The following is a 25,901-nucleotide window of genomic DNA, read 5'->3' as shown; positions in this document are numbered from 1 at the left end:
GTTAAGTGATTTACAGCTTCAGCTTTAAGGCCCTCCAACCCCCCCTTCACACACACACACACACGCACACACACACGCACACACAATCTCACTCTCGCTCTACGTATCTGTACCCCTTATCGGGAAGACTACACACACACACACACACACACACGCACAGATACATATCCAAACTGAGATGCAACTTTCCAAACATACAATTACAGCATTCCTGTACTGTTGAGCCCGAAGGCTTCGGTAAGTCTTATCGGAGGTGTTAACGACTAAATTGTGTTGATGCGCAACATGGAATTAGAGACGGACTAATTGGGAGCGATGCGGATGCCGGCTAGCGTCTGTCAATCATGCTTTGTGCTCATGCCAGTCGTTCATTGATTAAGTAGCTAACCTTCGTTGCCCAAAAAGCCTCTGATATCCAAATACGGACAATTGGATTTATTTATTTTTTCACTAATCGATGCAATTGGCTTCTCCAAACGTTGTTTGGTATTTTTACACTTTATTAAATAAATTCAAGTGTCGGAAAAGGCTTTCGAGAAAAATGCAAATCAGCGTTTTTCTTCTTCTAATTGGCCTAAATTGGCCATTTTGGAGATGTGAGGATTCCGCCCCCACTTTTGCTCCAGACATTTTAAAACAATTAACTTTCTACTCCGTCCAAATTGACTATTTTGAAGCGCAACAGATGAAATCCCCCCCCCCCCCCCCCCCCATCCGCCTGAATCCTTTTCCATCATCCCAACGAGGAAACAATTCCGACTGACCTCACAAACGCTGGGCCAAAAATTCCCCTGAACCCACTCCGACCTCATCTTCCCAGAAGCGATGGGAGCCGCATCTTGCCGCTTTTATCTGTACAATAAATGGCGTTGGTTCTGCGGCGTCACCGCGCGTGTGGGCGTCGCCGCCATGAATATGCAGCGTCAGCTGTCACATCAGCTGCTCTAGTGAATCACCGCAAAAAGTTCTGCCAAGCCAGCCCAGTCTGACGCGCCGCTCGTCAAGCTATGTTGATTTCTTCGTGTTGGGCTCCGATTCACGATAACAAAATGGAAGTCTGCCTGGCAATTATCAGGGATGAGAATGGCAAATGTGAAAAAGTCAAGAATCACCGAGGCTAACGTTGCCCGGCCAGGTAGCCGGCCGCTCACCCCCATATATAAAAAAGTAATTTTCTCAACGGATTTACTTGATTCACGAAAATACTTTAGACGGAAAAAAACATGGAAATTCTCATCCCTGAATAATACTTGGAGTTAGCTCCTCCCCTAATATGAAACATCTCCATCAAGATGTAGCACCTCAACAAAATAAATGTACTTTTTAGCATGAGATTTTTTTTTTTCATTTAGCAAATCAGTCCCACGAAAAATAGAGCGCCTCGTTGCGCGCACTCAGAGAAAGCATTCTCGCATTTTAATTTCTCACTTTTTTTTTTCCACTCGGTAGTAAGATTCATTGTATGGAAAATCCGATTTGTTTTCTTATTTTTATAACGTGGCCAATTTCAGTTGAGGGGAAAGCAGCATATGTCCGGCGGGATAAACGATTGTGTTCAAATCAACGGCCATGCGTAAAAGTGAAAAATGAAAGACGAGGTTCCCCCGGCGCCGGGTCACATATGGCGCGACATTCATCGCTCATTACATTTCGCACTCTGCTTTTTGCACTCATTTGGCCAACGCGCCGCACCTGCCAAGGTGCAATGCGCCTCCTTTCGTCTTCACACCTCCCCCTCGAGCGGCTGCCTCTCACCTCCGGCCCTCCGTCTCGCTCTCCTCCCCCTGTCACTCCATCTGTCTACCTGTCTCACCCCCCCTCGGCTCCCTCCGTCTCCCTCTCGTCCGCCCGGAGGGAGGGAGAGCGAGCTGTTGCCACGGCGACCGCAGCCATTGTGTACCCGGTTGCCTGGTGACCAGTCGCCGTGGCGATGATGGAGAATTCTTAAGTGCTGCTCCTTCGCTAACATATAAATCTTGGAGCGTTTTTTTTCTTTCCTCTTTGTAACCGCCTCCCTCCCCTCCGAGAAAAACCACGGCGACCTTTAAAGGGGATTATTTATTCTGCCCCCCCTTCCTCAAACTTCATCTCGCCATCTTTCGTCTTCCTCAGCCCAGCCTCTCGCTCTTCACTTTGTATGTGACAGAGGTCAGATGCTCTTGTCACTTTAATGTTCTTCCAATAATGCACAGGTGTCAAACTCAACTCTTGTAACCACGCGCGAGGGGCCATCGTGGAACAAAACCAATACGTGTTCCTCTCGATACTAAAGACAAGATAAAATATTGATGTTCCATTATGCCACTTTTTGGGATGTTTTTTGGGGTCTACAAGCCGAGAAAAAAATTTCACACACCACAAGTGCTGCTTTAACCACATTTTGCCCACAAGCTTGTGTGTGTAAAGGGCAGATGACATGATTTCTGCATCCACATGTCAGGATGTGGCGAGGTGTGTGTGATCGTGTGCACGTGAGCACTGCTTGCCGTTGATTTGTATGCAAATAAGGGCCCACTGGCACAGCGGGTCCAGTGCCCTCATCAGAGTCCAGCTGGGGGGCGTTCTGTCACGTTTCAGCATGTGGGCCCTAGAAAACCATGCTGGTGTATGTGTTGACGGGATATTAGGTCACAAAGACAAGAAGTGTGTCAAAAATGTTCAATTGTACTGAAAGCATTCCAATCCGAATCATCGCTTCCCATTGAAATGAATGGAAACGCGACTAATCTGTTCCTCTTTGGCCAACAGAGGGCAGTAGAGCGTCAGATGCGAGCTCATCTCAGTTGTTCTTCTTCTTGTCATAGCACTGCAACATAGATGCTGTTTAGCGTTAGCATTAAGCTAGCAACGTTTAAGTATCTGTTTGAAACAAACGGCATCATTCGCTTTAAGTTTAGTTGGGCGGAGCTAACTGTTAAGTGAGTCGGAATCTTCCGAACGATGGATCACTGGCATTTTTTTTTTTCGTTCAATCTGGCAAATAGCCGCTCTCAGCACGATGCCGACTACAACAAGACAGTTCGGCATCCTTCCCGCAAACATCAGCCGTGCTTTTATTTACCAGTCATTCTCCCTGGTGTCCTCTCCTCTTATCCGCCTTCTCTTCTTTCCTCCCTCCTCCTCCCCCACCTCGACATCCTCGACTCCCTTGGTATTCCGTTTGAGTCGCGACCCCATTCAGTTCACGTCCTCGTCACTAAATGACAAACTGGAGACATTTTAAAGGCCACGGAGCTGCGAGCACATTTATCGCTCAGCCCTTTTAGCGCTCATGCAACACGTGTGCCTAAGTGTGTGCGTGTGTGTGTGTGCAACGCTGAAGCAAGAGCGCCATTCTTCAGCTATCGTTGTACATCATTTTCATTTCTGTTTTTACATGTCAGGATGATTTCACTCTTTCAGAGTCAAGAAGTGACCCGGTTCGGAGATATCTGGAGAGGTGATCAATGACGAACGGATGACATCATGAACGGGTCGAGCGGGTCAGAGTGTGTTTGGATGCTGAGGTGGAGATGCTGACAATGTGGAGTAGTGAAGATTAAAACAAAATAAGTGTGGGATGGGTTTGGAAATGCGGAACAAATGCAAGTCCGGCAAATTATCAAATCATATTCCCACGAGCAGCATCTGGCCTTTTTCCAAGCTGATGTGATGACATCAGACAGCGATCCGGTTTTACGGCGCCGTTCTCTTTTACGACTCCTGCCCTCCCTCCCTCCCTCGTCCCGGGGCGGCCGCGTCGGGAACTGCAGACGTAGTAAAGCTGCTTTATTGCGTCACCGTCGCGCGTGTTTACGTAATTGCCAACGAGCTTGCTTTTTTACTACCGGTCCAAACTCGAATTTGATGAGAACAAGAGCCTAAATGCGAGTCGTGAATCAATGATGCTTTAGAGCGCCTCGTTGTGCATCGCGAGTGTGCGTGCATCATCTTTCTGTGGCTTTGACTTTTTTTCATTTTTTATTTAAATCATGCACCTTGACTCAAAGTTTTGTCAACACTGTTTTGTTTTCCCTAGGCCGAGGCGTACATCTTGTTGTCTGCTCTCCCGTTGCGTCAGTCATCTCATTTGCAATCCGCCAACTCAGCACGGAGCGCCCCGCTGCGAGCCCGCCGTCGACAGCCGGCCGGCGATGTACTTGTGTGAGATTTGTAGGTGTCGCGCACATGCCCGATGCAGCGATTTTTTTTCATCTTGCCACGTTGTCTCTTCGGAGACTTTATAATACGACTATCTCTGCTTGACTTAATTCCCAACCCTTTTCTCTGCGGGCTTAGTTGGAACGATGTAGCTCAGAGGCAGCCGGCTCGCCTTTCCAAACTATGTAAAGCACTGAATATGTATTAGCCTTTGATACAATGTTGGATTTTCGTGGAATTACACAATATATATACAGAATAAACATTTATAGCTGGCTGGAGAACGAGCCAAGGAAGAACTCATGATGTCTATCCGGGAAGCTGGCTGCTTGCTAACTAACATTTCGACAGACAGCCTTTATAAATATATTTTTTTTGTTTGGCTATTCATTGACTTAGCTAAAATTGTTGGTACTTGCCAGTTAAAGTGTTGCGTTTACAGATAAAAAAAAAAATGCGGCTAATTTAGTTAGCCACAAAATAGAACGACACGACATTTTTTTCATTTGCGACAGCAGCTACTCGGTATCTTGAGTTAATGCAACGTCACAAATACTACAAATTATATAAATATTATTATATTGTTTTATTATTTATTTGTATTTTTTTATTATTATTATTATTTATTATTAATTACATCATACATTATGTAAAATCCAAAGACGACTTTGAGGTAGGATGCGAGTGCGTAATTTGGGTTTATTTTCAGGGGCGTGGACCTCAACGGGGAATCCCATATATTTGGGAGTTAATGACTCAACGCTGCAAAATGTTGCAATTACTGTTTACGTGGGAAGCAATTAAAAACGTCAGGAAGACCACGACCACTCCACGATAAATATAAACTGAAAATGAAGGTTTGTACAACCTGGGAGCGCCGCTTCCTGTTTGGCTCAGTGAAAGTTAATTACGAGGTGCAACGGTGTCTCATTTAGACACCGGAACGTCGTCGCAGTTTGGTTTACGCGGGCTCGTCTCGTCGGTGCGCCGACGTGCTTTTATTGGCAGAAACAACTCGTTATTCTTTTTTCCTCTGTAATAGCTAGCAGGATGACCTTCTTTCTGACGACCTCCTTCTCGCCTTTTCATCATAATGGGACAGATGCTGTCTGCATTTGCTGACACACACACGCGCCGGGAGAAGAAGAGCGTCCAGCCACTAGAGGGAAATAATGAGCTGCCATGCAAGAGGAGGATGTTGATTTTTTTTTTTTTCCCTTTTGTTCCACCTTTGCTCTCCAAGCGGTGTTTGCTTGTGAGAAGGCGATGTTTGAAATGTATGTAGGCCCGGTTGTGACCCGACGTGACCCGTCTGGGCCAACATCATCAATGACATACTCTGAAGCTCTTGTGCAAAGAAAAGGGGAAGCTAGACGAGGTGCAAAGCGAAAAGCAAATGAAAAGGGGAAGGTGGACTAGGTCCATATTTGGTCACTTTTCACTTCACTGTGATTGCACACACACGTTCCGATACTTTTGCTCTTTTGGCGTATCATGTTCCAACACAAAGAGAAATTTCAAATTTTCAAACAACAATATTAGCATTAAGATAGCGCCTTAACGTGCGCTATCTTAATGCTAACGCTAACACATAACGGGGAACTCCATTGACGGGCTATGTGGCGGATATTTGAAGGCGGACGGTGCAGCAACACAAGTAGACAGACAATATTGCAATCCTTACAAGCATCACTTTTACCGTCTGTGAAAAACAATTACTTTTACTCCAAAATACTAAGACACTTTCAGAAGCTGAGGGGAATAAATGAATCATGAAAATTGTACGCTGTAGTAAAAAGCATTAAAAGAATTTTTTTTTTTAAAATGACAGATTATGTGCGAAACTGAAAGGGTAGTAAAAGGCCTGAGGGTTAATTGTGCCTACTTGACAACAGCACTGAGTGCATGTTGCGTGAGCAGGAGTGCGAATGCTCTTACAAAAATACAAAAATGCAAATGGACGCCACATCTGCACCGCAATGTGTCTCTGTGTAGTTTGCAGCCCATCCACAAGTCACTTTTCATGCGCACGCACTCACAAACAAGCACATGGAGCATCAAGCCAGCATGCTGGTGCTAATGGCGCTAATTAACGGGCCCGTGTCTGCTAATTGGAGCCGCTTATGCTCCAGCTCTTCCCGCGTCGCTCCCTCGGACCCCTCCGCCCGTTTTGCGCTCACGTTCAACTTGAAGGCTTTTAGGACTCGTTCACATTTGCATCCTGATTACACGTGACTCGCCGGCGGTAACACAATCTCCAGCCCGGGGAGCAACGGGACCAGACAGCACTTGGAACCGCGCCGCCTGCGGTCGTACGGATTCGTTGCTCAACTGCGCACTTTTCGATTTGTTTTGAGTTCTTTGATGAGGTCACCGGTGTGTCAAACGCAAAGGCCGAGGGCCACATTTGGCCCTCCGTGGGATGAGAATTTGGCTCGTAGAAGCAAGTGCTATGCTAATTTTTTTCCAAGCTAGCTTAGTAGCTAGCTTACACACGTGCGTAGATAAAAGACTAGCAGCGAAATTTGAAAACAAAAGAAATATATTTTTAGTTGCAGCTGTTCACTTAATTTTATTTTTACTTTTTAAAATCCATTTTTAGTTTTTAGCAGTTTTTATTTGAAAATGCTTCAATTTATTTAGTGTATATAGTTCTTATGTGTTTTTTAAATGAGCATTTATTGTGTGCAAGATATGTAAATAAAGGCCATTAAGTATTAGGCACAAAGTAAACTACAAAGAATTTTTTTTCCTTTAAGTATTGGTGGCTGGTATCGGCATCCTTCCCATTACCCGATAATTTGAATGTTTCTTTTTCAATTTTACTTTAGCTATTTTGTTAGCTATCGTTGAGAAGAAAACACGGCCATCAGTCTCGTCAGCTGTTCCTCTCGCATATTAACGAACGAACGAAAACATGGCCGCATGCATGCCGACGGGTCCGCTAAGTACACCACGCTACATTATACATCACACTCTTGCAAAATGCATCCTCCATGAAGAAAGCCACACACAAGGAACGCTCATATTTTTTTTTATGTCCACGCAAGCTCACGATTGAGATTTATGAAAGCGCGGCGAGAAGATTTATTAGACATGCCGGATCAGAACGCTTCGGATGGTCGCTAGAGGAAACGAAAGCTTTTTTTTTTTGTTACTACTCACACACACAGTTCTGTTGCGTACTATTTACTAGCAGAAAGCAGTGAGATATGCAAGCAAGCACGCATGACATCACGCATACATTTTAATGACTTTTTCTCTGTCAAACGTGTTGGCGGTGAAGAGGCCATTGTTACATAATGGATACTAAACGCCTCGCATCTCTGGTAATACAAAAATACTGATATTAATTATTAAGTTAACAATCCTCAATGGGATTTCAAGCCTAATAAAAATAGAATACCCGATGCAAATGTAGCCGGAGCACTCCATGAACCGTGAACTTCGTTTCGCCAATTCATCGGTAAATCAATTCAGTGTATCTTGTTTTAATTTTCGGCAAAGGGGACTTGCCGCTATTTGCATACCGCAGCGAAAAAGCCCATTAATCCTCCTATAAAAGAACTTTAACTACAACATTAAAGCGGGAGCGATTTCACTTGTGCCCGTTTGTGATTCCGATGGCCGAAAGGACAGACGAAGCAGAAAAAAAAACCCAGGACAAATAAGGATATATTGTTTTACGCTGGTGTGTGGTCGTGATGAAAAAAAATGACTAACATGAGCGAGAGTGGCGGGAGGTAACATGCGACGGGGGGGGGGATGACGCATGACAAACACACACAATGGAGAGTAATAATGTGAGAGGGGATCAACACACATACACACACGCATGCTTTTCGGTCTCCGGTGTTAGCTTGACTTATAGAAACCTAAAGGTGGCTCAACGCTGCAATATTGTCGGAAAATGTCAAGGCTTAGATGTGAAACCCCGATGGGACAAAACACACGTTCAACAAATACGCATTAATAAAAAAAAAGTCGATGCTTGTTTTTGGAATACTCTGCATTATTGCAAGTAAACGGCGCTTGCTTTTTTTCTTAATTAAACTCTTGTTTACGCCTCACCAGGAAGTAAATTCGAGCGTTCAGTCTACCCAAGGTGGTTTTTGTCTGATGCTATTCAAGCATCTAATGGTCTGTCTCCAAGTAGCCATAAAGCCTTGCGTTCCGCTGTAATTTCCTGTTCAGATTATGTGCTGCCATCGGGTCCGGCGAGGTGCCGCGTTATTCGGCACCTTTCGGGAACGCGAAGGTCACGCTTTTCACCTCAGCGGACTGCCGGAGGGTTTAGTTTTTGCATGTGTTTAATTTTTGATATTAGTTCTCTTTTTTTGTTATAAAACTGCAATCTTGATGCTAGTTTTATTAGCCCATTGATACTAGGGGTGTAACGATTCATCGGTACACATCGATTAATCGATATAATGCTCTACGATTTATTGACATCGATGCTAAACGTAAACATCGATTTATATCGCCGTGTTTGACCTCGGACATTAGACGCGACTTTATTTTGAAATCCAGTTCATTGTTGCTTGCTTCCTCTTTCCGGGAGCAGTACGCGGCGTGTTGTGTTGTGAGCAGAGCAGGCACGTAAAAGGGGAGCCGACAACTACGCGGCTCCTGGGCTGGTGCTATGGCTAGTGTCCAAGAAGACGAGGAAATTCGCTCCCCTTTGGGCTTCAAGTCATTCGTTTGGAAGCACTTTGGATTCCAAAGAAAAGATGGCTCAACGGACAATTAAAATTGTTGTAAATAAATAGTTCAGTAATGCACTTTAAAGTTAATGGTATTACAAAAAAAGAAAGAATATTCATTTTTCTTTACTTATATGAGAAAAAATATAGGAATTTGATAAAGTTCAGTGTAAAACAAGCACTTTGTATACTACAATACTCTTGTAATTTCCTAAATAGAGTTTGCAGTACCTTGTTGATTTTGCGTATGAATTGTTATAAATCAGGATATTGTTCTATATTTTTTATTTAAAAAATAAAAATATCGATCGTGGAGCACTATATCGTGATGTATCGTGAATGAATCACAGCAGGCTTTAAGATATCGGCAAATATCGTATCGTGGTTCTTTGTATCGATATGATATCGTATCGTGACAAAACCCGCGATTTACACCCCTAATTGATACAGTTTAGCATTGTGTGTTAGCATTAAGCTAGCAGACTTGACTGAAATTATGTTCACTTTTGAATATTTAAAGACATTTCCAACTCGGTTCTACTTTGACTTAAGTCGGAGTTGAGTCACTGACTTTTCGACAAGTACTCAGAGACAGTTTCGATACTTTTGCCCCCACGGCCAACTGGAAATAGCCGATGCTAATCAAGATTGACCTGCGTGGCCTTTGAAAGCAGACAATGCAAAAACAACACAAACGAGTTGCAACACACGTGTACTTGCCGAAGAGTCGCTGTGTTTTTTTAACACTAATTAGACAGAAGTGGTCTGTCGCCGGATAAACGCTCCCATGTGGCGCCCTTAGTTGGACTTTTATTGCGGCGCAACACCCACACAGTCAGTCAAAATACAGCAGTGTGGTGCGTGTGTGCCACAAAATATGCACATGTGGACAGCCTGCACACGCTCCAAAGTGCTAATTAGGAGTTCTAAAAAGGAAAGGGAAGGAGAAGAAAAAAAATAAATAAATGTCCCATCTGCTTAACACTAGTCGTTGCTACCGTCGTCTTGCTAGCTGCCAACTTGCATATTCTGGCCATGCGTGGCACCGCTTTGCTTATTTGTGTGTGACAAGGCCAAAAAAAAAAAAAAAAAACTGGCAATGACGTTCATTTGACGTTCAAATGGGTCCAAGATGCATATGTGTTGTTCATTAGAGGCAGCCATATTTGTTTAGGCTAAGGCTAAGGCACAAGGGGATGATCGGCCATATTAAGCGAGGACTCCTTTTGGCTCTGGGCTTAACCCTCGCCCTTCCTCATATTCTCCACTTTCCTCCCCTCTGACCCGAGCCAAAGGACGGGGTCCTGGGTGTCAAGCAGCGTCTGCGAAAACACCGCCGGGCCAGATAAGTGAGAAGGGCGCGCTCTGCGGGACACCGTACGCCCAAATTGACGTGACGAAAGTGTTTCAACACAACACCGCCAAAAAATAAAATAAAAATAAAACACGCACACAACTGCAAAAGTGCGCAGAGATCAAGGACTTGTTTTACCCGAAATAACAATACTTGGGAAAGGAAACAAAAGAGGGAAAACGGAGAGAAAGTTGAGAGGAAAGAAAAGCAAAGAAGAAAAGAAGGGAAGGAGGAGAGGCGAGGCGGAGTCTGTGAGTTAAGTTCAAGCCAAAGTCAATTGAACAACTAATGCGAATCGATTAGTTGCCACTGCCTGGGCTCTTTGGGGAGCTGGTGACATTTTAAAGGCATGTTTTATTGTTGGCGAGGGGGCGGGGCCACTCGTCTGGCAACACAACACACTGACAGCCCGTTGACAGCTGGACGGGATACGCTGAATGGAAGAAATACCGCAAATGGGCCCGTGTGTGCGCTCGGGACCCCTTTGTGTGCCTGCCCAAGAGTGTGCGTCTTTGTGGATGTGCGTGTCATGCGTGTCAGACGACAGCGTGGCTCTGCTGCAGTGAGTGCGCATCATCGCCCGAGTTGTGTTGACGCACATAAATACGGCAAGTGGCTTGTGCGTGAATCGAGGCATTAACCAGTGAGTGTGTGTTAACACGTGATCACGTTTTATTGGCTCGTGTGTGTCTGTGTGTTTGTGTGTGTGTGAGGGGGGCAGTGAGTGGTTGTCCACTTGGAGCTCTGCCAGCCTGCAGGGCGGCGCCCTTCATAATTAAAAGCACTTTTCACAGGGAACATCTCGGTCAAGGACACGATCAAAATGGAGGCAGAGTTTGGAAAGGTTGCACATGGAAGCCTTTGGTGGCTAAAATTTAAGAACGTGCAACCGCCGAGGTTATTCGAGTTTATGAAATCCAAAGGGATAAACTGAAATTGGGTAAAAAAAAAAAATTGACGGAATTTTGGTTTTTTTAAAAGAATGAAAAGTAACTAACACTACATCTTACAATAATCACAGTAAAAAAATGTCCTTAGTTTTCATCTTTGTCAATTAATATCATCAGCTTTCGGGGTTGATTTGACTTTAATTTGGTATTGCTGCGCATACATACAGAGTAAAGATAGTCAAATAGTTGGTTGAGAATTGTAGTTGACTTAAAAACTAATACTAAATCTGAAGAAAAAAGTCAACTAAAATTTCAAAACTAAAAATGAACTCGAGCTGAATTTTCAAAACAAAAAACTGGGTGGTGACTTTACTCTGTGCCAGATGTTACTCTTAAACCCATGACAGAGAATGACCCCCCCTCCCCACACACACAAAACCGAATCAATAACTGAACGGGGACCTCGGCAGACCTCGCGTCTCCACTTTCCACGCTACATGTAATCCCGAGGGAGAAGCCATCCAAAAGCAGCAGACGGCCTACCGCTGCCAAAGCCGGCCTGCTAGCCAGCGCGCCGACCCAAAAGGCCCTCGAGCCCAAGCGACCGGCCAAGCGAGTCCACTGGGCCAATCACGCTTTTATTGAAAAGTCTAAAGAGCGGCGAGGGAAATTAATGTCCGCATATTAAAAAAACAAACAAACTAGCGTAGTTAGCACATCATTTCTCCGCTAAGTGTCCTCTTGGCGCTATCGTAACTTATTGACTCGAAACTGCGCACGCAATCTATCACTGTAAACAACGTTCAGCACTAATATCGGTCATATCTTATCCCGCCGACCCAAGAGGATCACCTCAAGGTCCGTTAATTGCGTTGGAGCTCCCTGAAGTCGGGAAATGGCGAGTAAGACTCCCGGGAGCCGACGGATGCAAACGCTGAACGTGCGTGTGTGTGTTCCAGAAGAACAGGCAACAGTTGAACTGCTGTAAAGTTGAGAAACGAAACGTGAGAATCGTTTGCGAGTAGCGCCGAGTGAGACTCGACCTAACCCGGCGAGGTCATTGCGCAACTGCACCTCCATAAATCGCGCGGCTAGCGCTAAAGCTCCAGAGGCTAACAAAACACTCGTCACGTCGGCGCAGTAAAGGCACGGCGTTGTCGCGCCCGCTGCAGACGAAACGTACATTTCCCCCCCCACCGCAAATGGCAGTTAAAGGATTCCGGAGTGGTATGTGGCATTTTATGGAAAGAATCTAAATGCGTCACCGTTCAAAACATCAACATCAGCTCTCCAAGGCAAATAAATCCTCATTGTGCAGACCCCCCCCCCTCCCCTACAGTGTGTGTCGGAGTGAGAAATTAATTTTTTTTTTCCCTGATGACAACACCTCTCCTTCCGCCCCTTTCCTTAATTTATGAACTCCTAATTAATGCTGGGAGTAGGGAAATTAACAGCGGTGCAGTCAGGCTGCTGGTCACACAAGACGATCAGCACTGAAAAGCGAAGGGGGGGGAGGGGGACACGCCTTCCCCGACATTCCCAGACACTCACTGAGGAGGAAAGGAAAAGATAAGTGAGGAAATAAGCGTCCATCATCGGAGTCGGTTACACATCAGTTCCAACTGGATGGATGAATAAGCACAGCGCAGGTGGAAAGGGGGCGTGGCTTGTGTGGAAAGGTGTGGGAAAATTAATTCCCTGATATGAATCAAGTCAGAAATCGGAAAAATCTGTCCTTTGCTAGCTCCAATCAGAGAGTGGAAAAATGCCAATTCGAGTTGCATCGGCCGGTGTGATTGATTTTAAAGGCTCTGGGAAGATTATAAAACTGACGCGGCAACACACAAAGGCAGGAATCTGATTGGACATAAACATTGGAACAGTGGAGCCATGGAAGTCTCCAATTAGCAACGATTACAACCGTCTGAAAGCCAAGCCATACCTTCTCCTAGCTGCAATCCTTCCCACGCCCACGCTCGCTCGCCAAGCACCACGTCTACCCAGACAGTCCATCAGTAAGTCAATTACACCAACCCGAGTCGGCGTGGGCGGACATAAAGCCCGGCGACGTGACCCGCCGCTGCACCTCGTTAAGGGAGGTTAACCGGCACGTGGCGGTGACCGACGACTGCGTGGGATGGCAGTGCGGAGGGGCGGGGCCTCGGGCTGAGTGACAGCGCTGTGCATGAGGTCACCAGGAAGGCTTCCTGGAGTGCGTAGGTGGACGTGCGCCACGTGGAAGGCCACGCTTCCATTTTGTTTGGGCGAGCTCTGGGCCAATGATGGCCTTAATGTATGACATCGAGTTCGTGGGAGCTACCGATACAAAAAAAAAGAAATTAATAATAATCTGACATCCAAGTCCTCCTCGGCAGTAGTTGGCGCTATACTGCAGCAGATTGAGATCATCTGTGAAAATGTTTTTGTCACGACATTTTATAAATCCTTAAAATATATTTTTTCAAAGACACTACCCTGGATAGCCAGTGGCTACACCCTCCTGCACTTACATCCTCGATGGAGTTCAGGAGGCGGCGGGTGGTCGCGCGACGACGGCTCTAATTAGCGGAGCGCGCCGGAACATTTCTGGATGATAAAACGCCGGCAGCTCTGTCGGCGCGGGGCGTCAAAGTGCCCTTGAGCGCAGCGGTTAACCTAATATTCGGACGGTGGGAGGTCGCGCTCACAATGGGTGGTGACATCATCGTGCGTGTGTGCGTGAGCTTTAAGCCAATTAAGGTTTTCAATGTAAAAGGCTAAATGGATCATCTAGATGATGGACATGCGTCCACCTGCTCATGTTTACGCTCCATGAACTGAATGGATCATAAAGAACAGGAAGTTCATCATCTTGTGTACCAGATGGACTCAAAATATCCCATTCAGCTCCCCCCCCGCCGAAACCGGCAGACGTCCTACATAGCCAGACTGGACTTGTCCCTGCTTTCTATGATTGACGTCCTGGCCTAAATGAGCTGCGCCGCAGTTTGTCGCATTAGTGTGAGTGCGGCAGACAGTGTGTGTCTTTGTGTGTGTTGGGAGTCGGGGGTTGGTGGGAGGGGGGGGGGGGGTTGTAGAAGGGGGCCACCAAAGTCATTTATTGATCGACAGGGCCCCTTCAGGCTACTAATCAAATGAGGCTGACGCTAAGGGGACACAAGAGGCAGTTGGAAGTTCTTCAACTTTCCAACACGCACACAAGCACAGTGGGCCAATCTGTTGTCCGAATGCGTGTGCGCCATCCATTAGCTCTCACCGACTCGGTGTCCAGCCTCGCAGATGGACAGCCCCCTCCCCTGAAAACCCAGAAGGAGAGACCCTCTGTGGGCCTGGGCTCCGCAAGAGGACGGGTGTCTGGACAGAAAGTGATCGATGCTTGAAATACACACTCGACAGGGCCTCCTCCTCAATGCTCCAGTGACTGCATTAGATTGTGGTGGAGGTGTCCCTAATGAAGTGGCCGTCGAGTAGCTCGTGGGACTCCGACAAGAATAAACGACGCAAATCCAGGACACTCACTAAAGGCATGCAACAAATGTCGTTATGGAACAGGTTTGCATTTCCATCTGAGGTCACTTAGTCGTGTGATGTTTTCAGCACGTTGATGATGTCATTACCAATCCACATCAACAACAATGGAGGAAGGTTTGCGGGAAATACTGTCAATGTTTCGAGTGCGTCGGCTAAAAACAACTGCGCCGCCGACATCTAGCTCCGAAAACACGTAGAAAAAAAACAGGAACGTCGCGGTCAAGCTTAGAGAGAAAGTTTGCAATTATTATCTTCATAACTACGTTTTGCAAGTTGACTTTTAAGTCAACCGGCCGACCCCGAAACACCTTCTGCGGCTTCCCGCGTCATCCCCACCAAATTGTCCCATGAAGAATCCAGATTTCAAATCCTCTCCAGAAATGATTCAAATTACAATAATAAAGGAGGAAAAATTGCGCTGGCCGCCTGGCCAACAATGCGGCCCAATTACGTCTCCCACGCATTCATCAAAGGTTACACAACCCCAGCCAATAGACTGCTGATTCCATACGTCCGCTGAAGAATAGGCAATCACGGTCTAATCAGAACTTGATGGAAGCCACACAGTAGAGGACAGCTGTAATCACATTATATATTATTGATCAGCTCAAGTGTGCACTGAAAGCTTTGATAGCTCCACTGGGAGCCGGCGTGCCCGCGCCACGGCCAAGGTCACACCGCCGTTGACATCGTATGAAAACTTCGCCGAGTATCTGCACTGCCAGAGATATTGACGTCTTAATACAATAAAAAAACAAAACATTATTATCCCAATCGTTATAATTATCTCCAGCCCGGAGGCGCAAACTGAATTATTCACGTAGCGCTTAATTAAATCGCTAGACTCGGTGTTTTGTATGTGTGCGCGCGTGTCAACGCGGGCGACTGTCTTTTGAACGGCACTCGATATTTCATATACGGTTTCGAGAACGGGCTTGGAAAGAACACGAGGACAACTCTTCGGGAAAAACGCTCATATTTTGGAAGGCGGGGGTGGTTAGAGTTTCAACCTCGGGATTGGGCGGGGTCGCGCTATTTCTCGTACTGTAAGCGTGTGTGTGTGCTACCTGACTTCGAATCCATTTGAGCCGTCACTTGTCTCCACCCAAAACTGTTTTCTAAAGCTTTGACCCATATTAAAATGAGAAAAAAAAAAGATAATGGAAAAATGGGTCACTTGCAGTGATAGAGCAAGCGGGTCCTCAACAGTGGGCCCTTGACCCGTTTGAGGGCCGTTCGCTAGCACACACAGACAGCCAACAAATTATCCATCAACAGGAAAAGTCATTTAATTATGCTCTCCATAAAATATGCATTTCATATACGACAAATACGACATCACAATATGATTTGTAGTTATTAAAACGTATCCATATTCTGTCCATGCCGGGCTGATTTACGGCACATGGTCACCATGGAAACCAAGACTTCCCCTTCAGTTCTTCGGTGGCTTTTAAGTTCAAATAACATGCGTGCACTTGCGGCCCACAACAAGGCGCTCTGAAGCGGCCATGCCCCCTGCCCCCACGTGGTCTCCCAAGGATCTGGAGAATTTTGCCAGCCCTTGTCCGGCTTCTATTCAACTCCTGTCAGTGAAAGCGTGAACCTTGTACTATACACTTCCTTTCCGCTCGTTTCTACACAATGGCGACACGAAGAGACATACAGTACATTCAAAGCGGGATTAGCGCCAAGCGGGCCCCAAACGGGAACGGAACGCCCCCCCCCGGTACGTATATCAAATGTAAAGTCTGGAAAGCCGCATGCGCTCGCACGCGGCAACGGGCCATTAGCAATTAGCGCTGCTCTTATAGCCGCGGGGCAAGAGGAAACGAGACGTGTCGTAGGAGAATTCCGGCTGCGGCGCAAAGTTCTCGGAGTGAGGTAACTACGCTAGCGACAAACTTGCTGTCTAATTGTCACGGCTAATCAACTTCCAATTCTGGCAAATGAACAGAAATGCTTTTCTAATGGAAAATAAGCGGCTGCTTGCGAGCCGAAAAGCGGAGGCCGCGACACGCCGCGCCTGCGTTTGGAGGCGCTATTTTAATTTAAGGCCTTTGTGGAGCACATCAACTTCCATCAGTCCTCTCTGCGGAGGCTACTTAAGAACCGGCGCGGAAATATGCTAATGGAAATACAACTCATCTGTCAGACAAAGCTGCTTTGCACGTTACTTACGCGTCAGTCGAAGCCTTTTAAGACGCAATAAAAGCGTGAGCGCCGCGTCGCCGCTTTGTCTGAAGCACCTGCGCAATCTAATGACATCCGACGTTAGCGCCGGATCACAAAAATAAAAAAGTCCATATTTATTATTGTGCTCGCAAATTCTAACACAGTTATCTTATTTCGTGACGGAAACGGCAACGGCGCTAATAAAAACACTTTACGGACAATTTGTAGTTAGCGCGTCTCTAAAAAAAACGGCTTTTGCGCTCCAGGATATTTTTTTTGACTCCAATGGAGAAATAATCTGGGGAACATCTTAATTGTATTAAAGTTTGGACTTCATTTCCTCTCGTTCATTTGTTCCTTTTCAAAACTACCTCGGGTATTTCGGTTATTTCGATGTGGCGCCGGTATAATCAGATGCAGTCAAGACTGGCGAATATGTAAATGTGAACGGCGTCTTCCCCGTAGATGATAGTCGCCTCCTTTGTGTTTTCACATACGTGACATTTGCATGAGGGTGATTTATGGAATTAAGCGACATTTTCACCGGATGCCGTTAAAGCGAGTATTAATGCGGCCGGACATGTAAAACGATGGAACGGAGTGAGAGTTTAAAAACTTTACGGCGCAAATTTTACAGGCTGTTTTGCAGACAGCTGGGGTCAAAGAGCAAATGCCGCGATGTAGGTTATCACCCAAAAAAATGGGGGAAGAAAAGAAAATCAGGAATAATCTAAAATATGAAAAAATATCACCAAAAAAAAGGAAAAAATGTGAATATCCAGGAGTCGTACTTTAAGTTGTAATATCACCAATCACCTCCAGATGGCGGTCTTTGAAACTGGACTGATGCTTGTGTAAAGAAGAATTTGTTTTGTATGAACGAGCTTTCAAATCAAGCTTCCTAAGCGGCGTCGTTTCAACTTTGTCTTGCTCGCGTGACACGTTCTGCTTTTCTCCTTCCATTTCCAAGCACACCTCAAAATTCAAAGCCCCCCAAACCGACTCACCAGCTGCACACTTTTTACAGTCCTACGTTAGAAGCGAGTCTCCCCCCCCTCCCCATTCAACGCCACCCGCGGTGGCGGCCCTGATGTCTTTGTTCCCCTTCTGTCCCTCATCTGTTCCACATTCAGGACAGTAGTCAGCTCGCTTCCATGACTATTGGCTTTATTTACCGTAGCCGGGCCGGAGAGGACGGCGAGTTGAAAAGGAGGCAGTGGAAAGACAAGCCCGGGGCTGAAAGGCAAACATGTTCTTCACTGTCCACCCCCCCCCCTAACCCCAAAACCACATCTGTGCCAGGTCCCGACTCAAAATGTACCATGAAGACGCATTCTTCTCTTCTTCTATTCTAACTTTGGTGTACCGGCCCCCCATTCAACCCCGACCTCTTCACGTACCCCCCCACCAAACCCAAGCACCCTCCCTCTGAGTTTCTCTGTGGCAGATGGGCCCTGTGTATGACAGCGGGGTCACGGGGTCGCATCCACATGGGGTAGGGCTCGGCTTTTGTGTATCAATCAGAGAGTGAGTGTGTATGTGTGTGTAATTTGACCTTTGGTGAGCATGTGTATTGCATGTTCTCCTGACGTCACTGCATCAATGTCAGTAACAGAATTGCGCATCTGTTTGAGTGTGTGTGAGTGTGTGTGTGTGTATAGAGAAGCCCACCTACCAGAATATAAAGATACAGAATAAATACAGAATAGTTTGTAAATTAAGCAGGTTCTTCCAGGCACACGCACACACACACACACACACATACACACAGATGCAGACAAACATGCGTGACTGCCCCACACAGACAGTCACGCGTGTTTTGATGTCTGTAGGCTCAACAAGGAGTGTATGTGTGTGTGTTCGTGTGTGTGTGTGTGTGTGTGTGTAAGACGCAAGCCCGGGGCCATGCTCATCAGCAGCGACTGCAAATTTGCATAATGAAATTCCCTCTACCGTGCCCGCAGAGAGGACAAAATAAAGCAAATGCCTAAAAGAAAAAGCCTTGAAATTCTCCCGCTCACACACACAAACACACACACCCGTACACGTTCAAATTGCAGGTGCACCTCCAGCGTCGCCATCTTTAACTTTGAGAAAACGGCTCACGATGACATCACACGTGTCTCCAGGGGGGCGGGAGTATTAGCGTTCCCCGATGGCGACGCTTGTAAACAAACTCCTGCATGTCTTCTAATTGACCAAGGGAGAGAAATTGCGAAAGCAGGGGAAATGGGGTGTGTGTGTATGTGTGTGTGTGTGTGTCTGTGTGTGGCACAGCGCTATCAGTGCATCTGACAGACGAAATGATGAAGGCGAGCCGAGGGACCTTCACATGTGCAGCAAGACAGGAAATAACCCATCACCGTCTCATCCTTCCTCGGCTTCGATGTAACGCAGTGTGCCGCACACACTCATGGGGGGGGTTAGCGGTCTGTGTGTGTGTGTGGGGGGGGGCATTGTGGGGGGGACAGAGGGAGAAAATTGTAGAGGAAGAGCTCATGTCGTTTTTTTCTCCAGAAAGGAGCCTGGCAGCTGTTGTGTGCAATGTTGATGATACCTAAAGTGTAGGTGAGTGTGAGCGTGTGTGTGTGTGTGTGTGTGTGTGTGTGCACAAGTGCACTTGTTTGGATGTGCTCATGTTCATGCATTAACTATGTGCAAGCAGTGTACAGTTGGTTGTGTGTGTGCACGTTGCGCTTGTGTGTGTTCGTGTGCGCACATTCAGGTGGCCGTGACTCCCCATAATCTTAGTCGTTGTGTCTTTTGAGGCACCTCGCGGCAAAAGCCGCTCTTACCAAACACCTTCAATAACTCGCACCCTTGAATCAATACGATTGTGCGTCTGTGTCGCGTTTGTGTGCGTTTCCGTGTTTTGTATACGTGTGTTTGCATATACAAACCCTCTCAGACCGGCTTTTTTGGAAACAGAGCGCGACAAACGTTGTTGTCAGTACACTGCTTCCTGATGTCAGTATATTGTGACCCGCACACACACACACGAGACCTCACAGGCCAACAAAAGACACACTGATACAAACTTGAAAACATGCAAGCACTCACGCACACACACACACATAGACACACACGCACTCATCAACTTAATGAGAACTGTGTGAATGTAAAGCCTGAGTGATGTCACTGGTACAGTGTATAAGGACACAAGCCCCCTTTTGGTGCTGACCACACACACATGCACGTATATACACACACACACACACACAGACAGACAGACACACTAATACTGGGTTTTGTGTTCGGTTTCCTTTGGCAACGGAAGTTCGCTATTTCGTAGTCTTGCTCGACAAAACAAACAGCCTCCTCCGAGCTTCTTTCACCTCCTTTTCCCTCTTCGCTCTCCTTTAAAAACATTTTTTTTTTTTAAACGTGTGCCCTCACCCTGCCCAGTTCGCACACTAACACGGCTCAGTGCATCTCTGGACACGCAGCATTCTCCTTGCTCATTGTTGCGCCCTGACAGCTTTTGTACTCGCCCTCCCTCCCTCGCCGCTCCTTTCTCTCTCCGCGGCCGCCATCTCCCAAATTCACCAACTCAGCCGCCCCCCAACACTCCTCACACACACACACACATTCCACAAACGTCGAGGTCAAAGGGTGCAGCTGCCTCAATAAAGGGAGAGAAAAAGGGGGGGGGGAAGACGAAAGGGGACTCATTCACTTTCGTCTCTTTCTGCCGAGGCGTCACTTTTAGGGGGCGCAGACTTTGGGGGAGGGGAGGGGGAGGTCGTGTTTTATTTTCTCTCACACTCTGTTTCGCATGTTTGATGATAAACAATGTTAACACGAGCGGTTGGGGAGAAAGATTTCACATAAATGTCACTTGGGTGATGATGTTTTTTTTTTTTATTTGTTGTTTCAGCGCAATTTTAAAGCCGGCTCCGCGCATACTTTAAAATCGGGCGTGTATTATTTGTTCTGCGTATTAATAAAACGGCGTTTCGGGGGGTTTTTTCGGAGCATATCGCAGGGGCGCACGGACAGCTTTGTGGGCCAAGCTCCGTCATGCGCCGCCCCGCAAACATTGCAAACGGAGAGCAATTTGAAAAAGCTGTTTACTCCCCATGCTGGGAAAATACACATAATTTTTCCCCTCTTGAATATTACAATTGCGATCTAGTATGTGATTATTTTTCTTTCCAATGTCTTCTTCTCATATATTTTTTTTCTATAAATACAAGCAATAAACAAAAATAACAGTCATACATATTTTGCTAAAAAAAAAAAAAGGAGACAAATCATTATGGAAGAGGGATAAACAAAATATTTCAACTTTTTCACATAAAAAAATCATGCCCCCTCATCCCTACTTTCCATGTTCTTACACGATCCGACACTGGCAGGTGATCATTTATTCGTAAAAGATCGAAAAAGTGCAAAAGATTAAGGGACTTGTCAAGCTGAAGGGGTGAGCGAGTTGAAAAATTATTCAAATGTATTCGCCGGCGTGACCCGGCTGGGCTAATCGTAGGCTGCCGCGGCCTCTGCGCTGTGAAATCCTTCCTGATGGAGTGAAAAAGCGGCAGCGGCTCACCTCTGCCGCCATTCAAAAAGGGCGTGGCGCCGCTGCCGCAGATCACGCTCGCACTCCCGGCCGGGAATGAGAATTCCATCAGATGCCTTTTGAGCTGGGATGCGCTTTGAACTTTTCAAGGAAAGGCTCTCACGACACAGTCTGATGGTGCAAATGCGCACAGGTGGGAACTCAACTTTGAAATTCACATGAGAAATAACTCGCCATGCAAGCTCTCATCTCGGTTGCGCAATACCGGCAACAAATGCGCGTTTCTATGAAAGGCGCCCATATTGTTTTCTTTTTCTCTCCCTCGTGCTAGCGAAGCCATAGAGGCATGTCAGGAATCAGCGAGGGTGTGTGATGATGCAGTCTGCATATTTTTTTTGGGCGCCCCGCTATGTATTATGCGCAAACGCGAGAATGCACAAATGAGAAGAAGAAGGAAACCAGCACGGCTCATCCAAAAAGCCTCGTCGTCATGTGCGATCAGAACGGCAAACGGAAAGACTAATGAGGTCATATCCATATTCGTTCTCAGAAAGTCGCGTTTTCTAACTTTGCTGTGGCTGTTTGTGTGACGACATCAGCGTCATATTTTGAAAATCCTTGTTGTACTTTTTTTTTTCCCCCATTTGTGACACACAAAACCTTCATACTCAATGCTTTACACACATTAATACATGCCGTGTTTCATATTTTCTGACTAAATTAAAAGAAAAGTATCATTTAAAAAGACGTCTCAACTCGTCCTTGGCACTGAATGTTTTGATTCGGGTTATTGTTGGCATTTAATGAGCTAAATCACATTTGTTTGCTTCATTATTTACTTTGTCATGAGGTGATGACTTAAAAAAACATATATTTGAAACATGATAGATAAAGACATTTAAAGTGAAACTTGAGACAAACATTGTCTTTGTCAGTTTTAAATAAAATGTATGCCCATAAATATACAATCAATGCAACCTACCTTGTCATCCGTGGCGAACTTTGCAACATGTCATACTCTTTATCTCCACTTGTTGCTGATGGTGAGAAGCAGAAGATCTCCCTGAAAAACAAAGTCCATGCTCAGGAGCTTTGAACGTAATCCGCCATTGTTCCTGAAAGTTCCTAAATCAGAGCTCCATCTAGTTACACAGTAAATGGCGGCCATCTTCAAAACGAATTCATTCCTGAAACTCTCAAGCAATTCCAGCGTATTTAGTAAACTTGGTCTGCAGCCTGTTGCTTTCAATATTGTCATTTTCTACTCCACACTCATCCTTGACCTTTCGGCATCGCCATGGCAACCGTATCGTTTGCGGGCCAAGACTCCTGACGTTTCGTGCCAGCAGCTGAAGCTTTTCCAATTTGGGCGGATAATCTCTCCATTGATTTGACTTAAAACTGCTTGGTTTGGCGCCGTTTGCCTTCCTCCGAGGAGCGTTTAGGGAAGCAGGCCGCGGCGCGCTCGATGAAGCGCGCAAAGCACGCAGGTGTGTATACGTCGCTATCACAACGCAGCGACATTAATATTCATGCGCGTGTGCAGGCAGCAGAACAGATTAGCGGCGGTAATGATGAGCATGTAATGATAAGGCGACCGCAGCAGTCGAAACAGGACCTCCTTAGAAGGCCCGACGCAAAGAACCCGGCGAGGACTCATTATGGTTTAACAGCCATTAGATTAGCATTCGTTCCTCTTTGAGGGCAATATTGCAGCATTGGATTAGCGGCGGCGAGCCATTCCGGGAAGGCTATTAGCATTGATTTTGTGCTACAGTCAAGCTTATTGGCGCTCTTTTGTTTTTCTTCCACGTCTAATTACGACAACGTGGCGCTAAGTTAGTAGCGGTGTTGCCGCAGTTATCTTGAAAAAGTTGCTTGACTATAAAAGTAACTCAATTAGATTATAAATACTTTGGTGGGATTCAAAAGATGTAGACAACCCCTCCTTAACATAAAATTGACAAATGGTTTTGTTTTTAAGCTTGAATCTGCGGCAATCTGGTTTAATTTATTTTTGATGTACTGGTAATAGTTTTCAAGCAAAATAACAGTCAACAGCACAGCCACATAATTTATTTCAATAATTTATTGGAGTAACGTGTTACGTTTTGGCATCACTGGATAGCGGGCCACAAATGGCCCCGGGACCCGCCATTTGAACACCCCTCTTGTCATTGACAGGAGAGGCCTCACTATTCTTTGAGAGCTCAAACATAAAATAAGTGCCTAGTGCCTACCTTGCGTGATTTGTGGCATCAATCAGGCGAAGGTGACAGGCGAGCGTGATGAGCTCAGTGGGCTGTGAAAAAGAAAACGTCAAACAGTCGAGGAGTTGTTTAACCAAGCACGTAAACAAAACAACATCTATTTACTGGATATTCAAGTGAATGAAGGATCGAAAAATGTTCCCATGCAGTTGCGGACTATTAGATTTAAGGGTGGGAAAACAAAACGAGTTGAACTTTTCGTATGTCAATCAAACTGAATGTTTTGTTCAACTAATTGGGAGCGAGCTGTAAAAGAATTTTGGAGTTCGGGATCATTAGACCGCAAATGTGCACTTTGCTGAACACGCACAATGGAAAGTCTCAATTAAGAATTCCCACCTACCTCGTTTAACTCGGTTACAGCTGAGAGTAGCCAAATTACGTCAGGGCCAGTTCAAAATGTCGCTTGGACGGTTTTAGTTGCCGCTCCTAATGTTGACATAAAATGTATTTTGTGTGCAAAAGTGAACAAATAATCTTTGTTAAATGTCACGTTTAGTAGTTATGCTAGGTGTCAGACGTTCGGGCTGTCAGTGGCAAAACTCATTCGGCCAATCAGGAACGAAGACAATGTCACGTGGTTTGTAGCGGGCGTTCAAGTTCATCGGATTCAGGAACACCAAGTCCGTTCAAGAAATACGACTGTTTATTTGTTTGAAACATGTTTAAAATGTCTTTTCTTGCTGATGCTGTCACAATTTTATAGATAGCAGATGTAAATCCTAATTGAATTTAGTTGAAAAATATCACAAAACATCATGGTGCGAGTGAGTCATGCCGCAAAAATGACAAACATGCTGGGATGAGAACGTTTTGCCACAAGAATGCGCAACCAAAATTATGTTTTTTGTTGTTTCGCTTTTAAATAAATTGCTGTCCTGCACCACACAATTTCTCTGGGGTCTTTTCCAATTTCTAGAACAGAAAGCCTTTGTCTTCTTAGAGGTCATCAAACGCTGAAATAGTGGGCACCCTCTTTGTGCAACAAAGTTCCCGAAGTTATCGTCGTTGAAACAGGCGCCATGCGGGATGCAAACACCTGGTCGCCATGGTAACTGGGCATCAGATGTTCACATCCTTTTCCAAAGCGGGATTGATACCAGTGTGTGTCCATCAGTAGACAATAAAGGATGTTCGTGTAGCTGGAAGTCAATGGCCGTGTGTGTGTGCGTGTATGTGTGTGTGTGTGTGTATGAGACAGCCAGTAATCAACTCTCACACGCACACACACCATCGATCAAAGTGGTCACCCTGAAGCCCACCCTGGTGGCAAATGAGGATACTTTGAAAGAGATGACAACTGTTACCATGGCAACGGATAGATGGGGTTAAAGGGGGGAAAAAGGGGCGGAGAATGAAATCAGGTCTGTCAATAGGTTGCCAGGCAACACTAACGAAAGCGGGTTTGATAAGTTGTTGATAACACTCGCGGGAGAGTTTAGTGTGTGCGCGTGTGTGATGGCAATGCTATTAAGCGAGCGACCAAAAGGAACCCCGCTGCGAGCAGTCCATAGTGCCGATAAGAGGAGAGAACCTCTTCTAAAAGGCAGAGCCGGCGGGCCTCTGATACACACGCCCACACACTAACTAAACAAAAAAGACCCTCACACAAAAATCAACCTCACATCACACGCAAAAGTGGTGCTTAAACATTTGTTTTTTTATTCAACTGTTTTTTTCTCCAAAGCAGGAATGTACTCATCTTTTCCTCTTTTCAGAGGTACGTTGCGGGCAGCGGCGGGTGAGGGAGGGTGGAGCGGGGGTACACTGCAGGGGTCGCCGTGATGAGGAGACAATGGCCGAGAGGTGGAGATAACACGCGCGCGCACACCTCACGGGGAGGCGTCTCTAATACAACACGTCACATTTGAGGGGCCGCATGGCACAAACACACGTACGTTTTTACTAGTCCGGGGTGATGGCCCCGCCTCCCCTCCCCTCCTGCAGGTAACACTCACCCAGAGGTCAAACACAAACAGTGAGACACTCAAATCCACGTGAAAACATGAAAAAACATGGCAGTCCGAGGGGGATGCTTTGTTATTCTGCGTCCCCCCCCTCCCCCTCCTCCCCCCCGTTGAGGTGGTAGCCATTTTTTTGTACATAACACAAGTCACGTTGCAAAAGTTGTCAACGCGGCCTCGGAGGGCATGTGCGCTACTCTCTCTGCGTGTTCGAATCGACAAAAGACGGAACAGTGTACGTAAAAAAAACAACAAAACACAACTTTGTAGTTGTACAAAAGAGCCCCCCCCTCCCTCATTTCCCAAGTTTCATCTTTTTAACTCAATTTCAAACCGTCAAATGTAGGCCAGAACC

General features: G+C 46.0%; 1 protein-coding gene across 10 annotated transcripts in view; it reads right to left on the bottom strand.

Moving 5' to 3' along the window:
- LOC119128122 (tudor domain-containing protein 5-like) overlaps positions 1-25,519 on the bottom strand; it is a 112,925-nt gene extending 87,406 nt beyond the window's left edge. For all 10 annotated transcript variants that reach the window (XR_005098935.1, XR_005098936.1, XR_005098937.1 and 7 more), the window contains exons 1-3: positions 23,926-25,519; positions 23,553-23,614; positions 22,295-22,375 (exon numbers count right to left, since the gene is read on the bottom strand). The gene's annotated coding sequence lies outside the window, so the exon portion shown is untranslated. The remainder of the gene's footprint in view (positions 1-22,294; positions 22,376-23,552; positions 23,615-23,925) is intronic.
- Between the last annotated feature and the right edge of the window lie 382 nt (positions 25,520-25,901).

The sequence above is a fragment of the Syngnathus acus genome, chromosome 10 (assembly GCF_901709675.1).
Source record: "Syngnathus acus chromosome 10, fSynAcu1.2, whole genome shotgun sequence".
NCBI classification, from domain to species: Eukaryota; Metazoa; Chordata; class Actinopteri; order Syngnathiformes; family Syngnathidae; genus Syngnathus; species Syngnathus acus.
The sequence above is the reverse complement of the archived record's forward strand: the minus strand, read 5'-3'. Positions and strand labels throughout refer to the sequence as shown.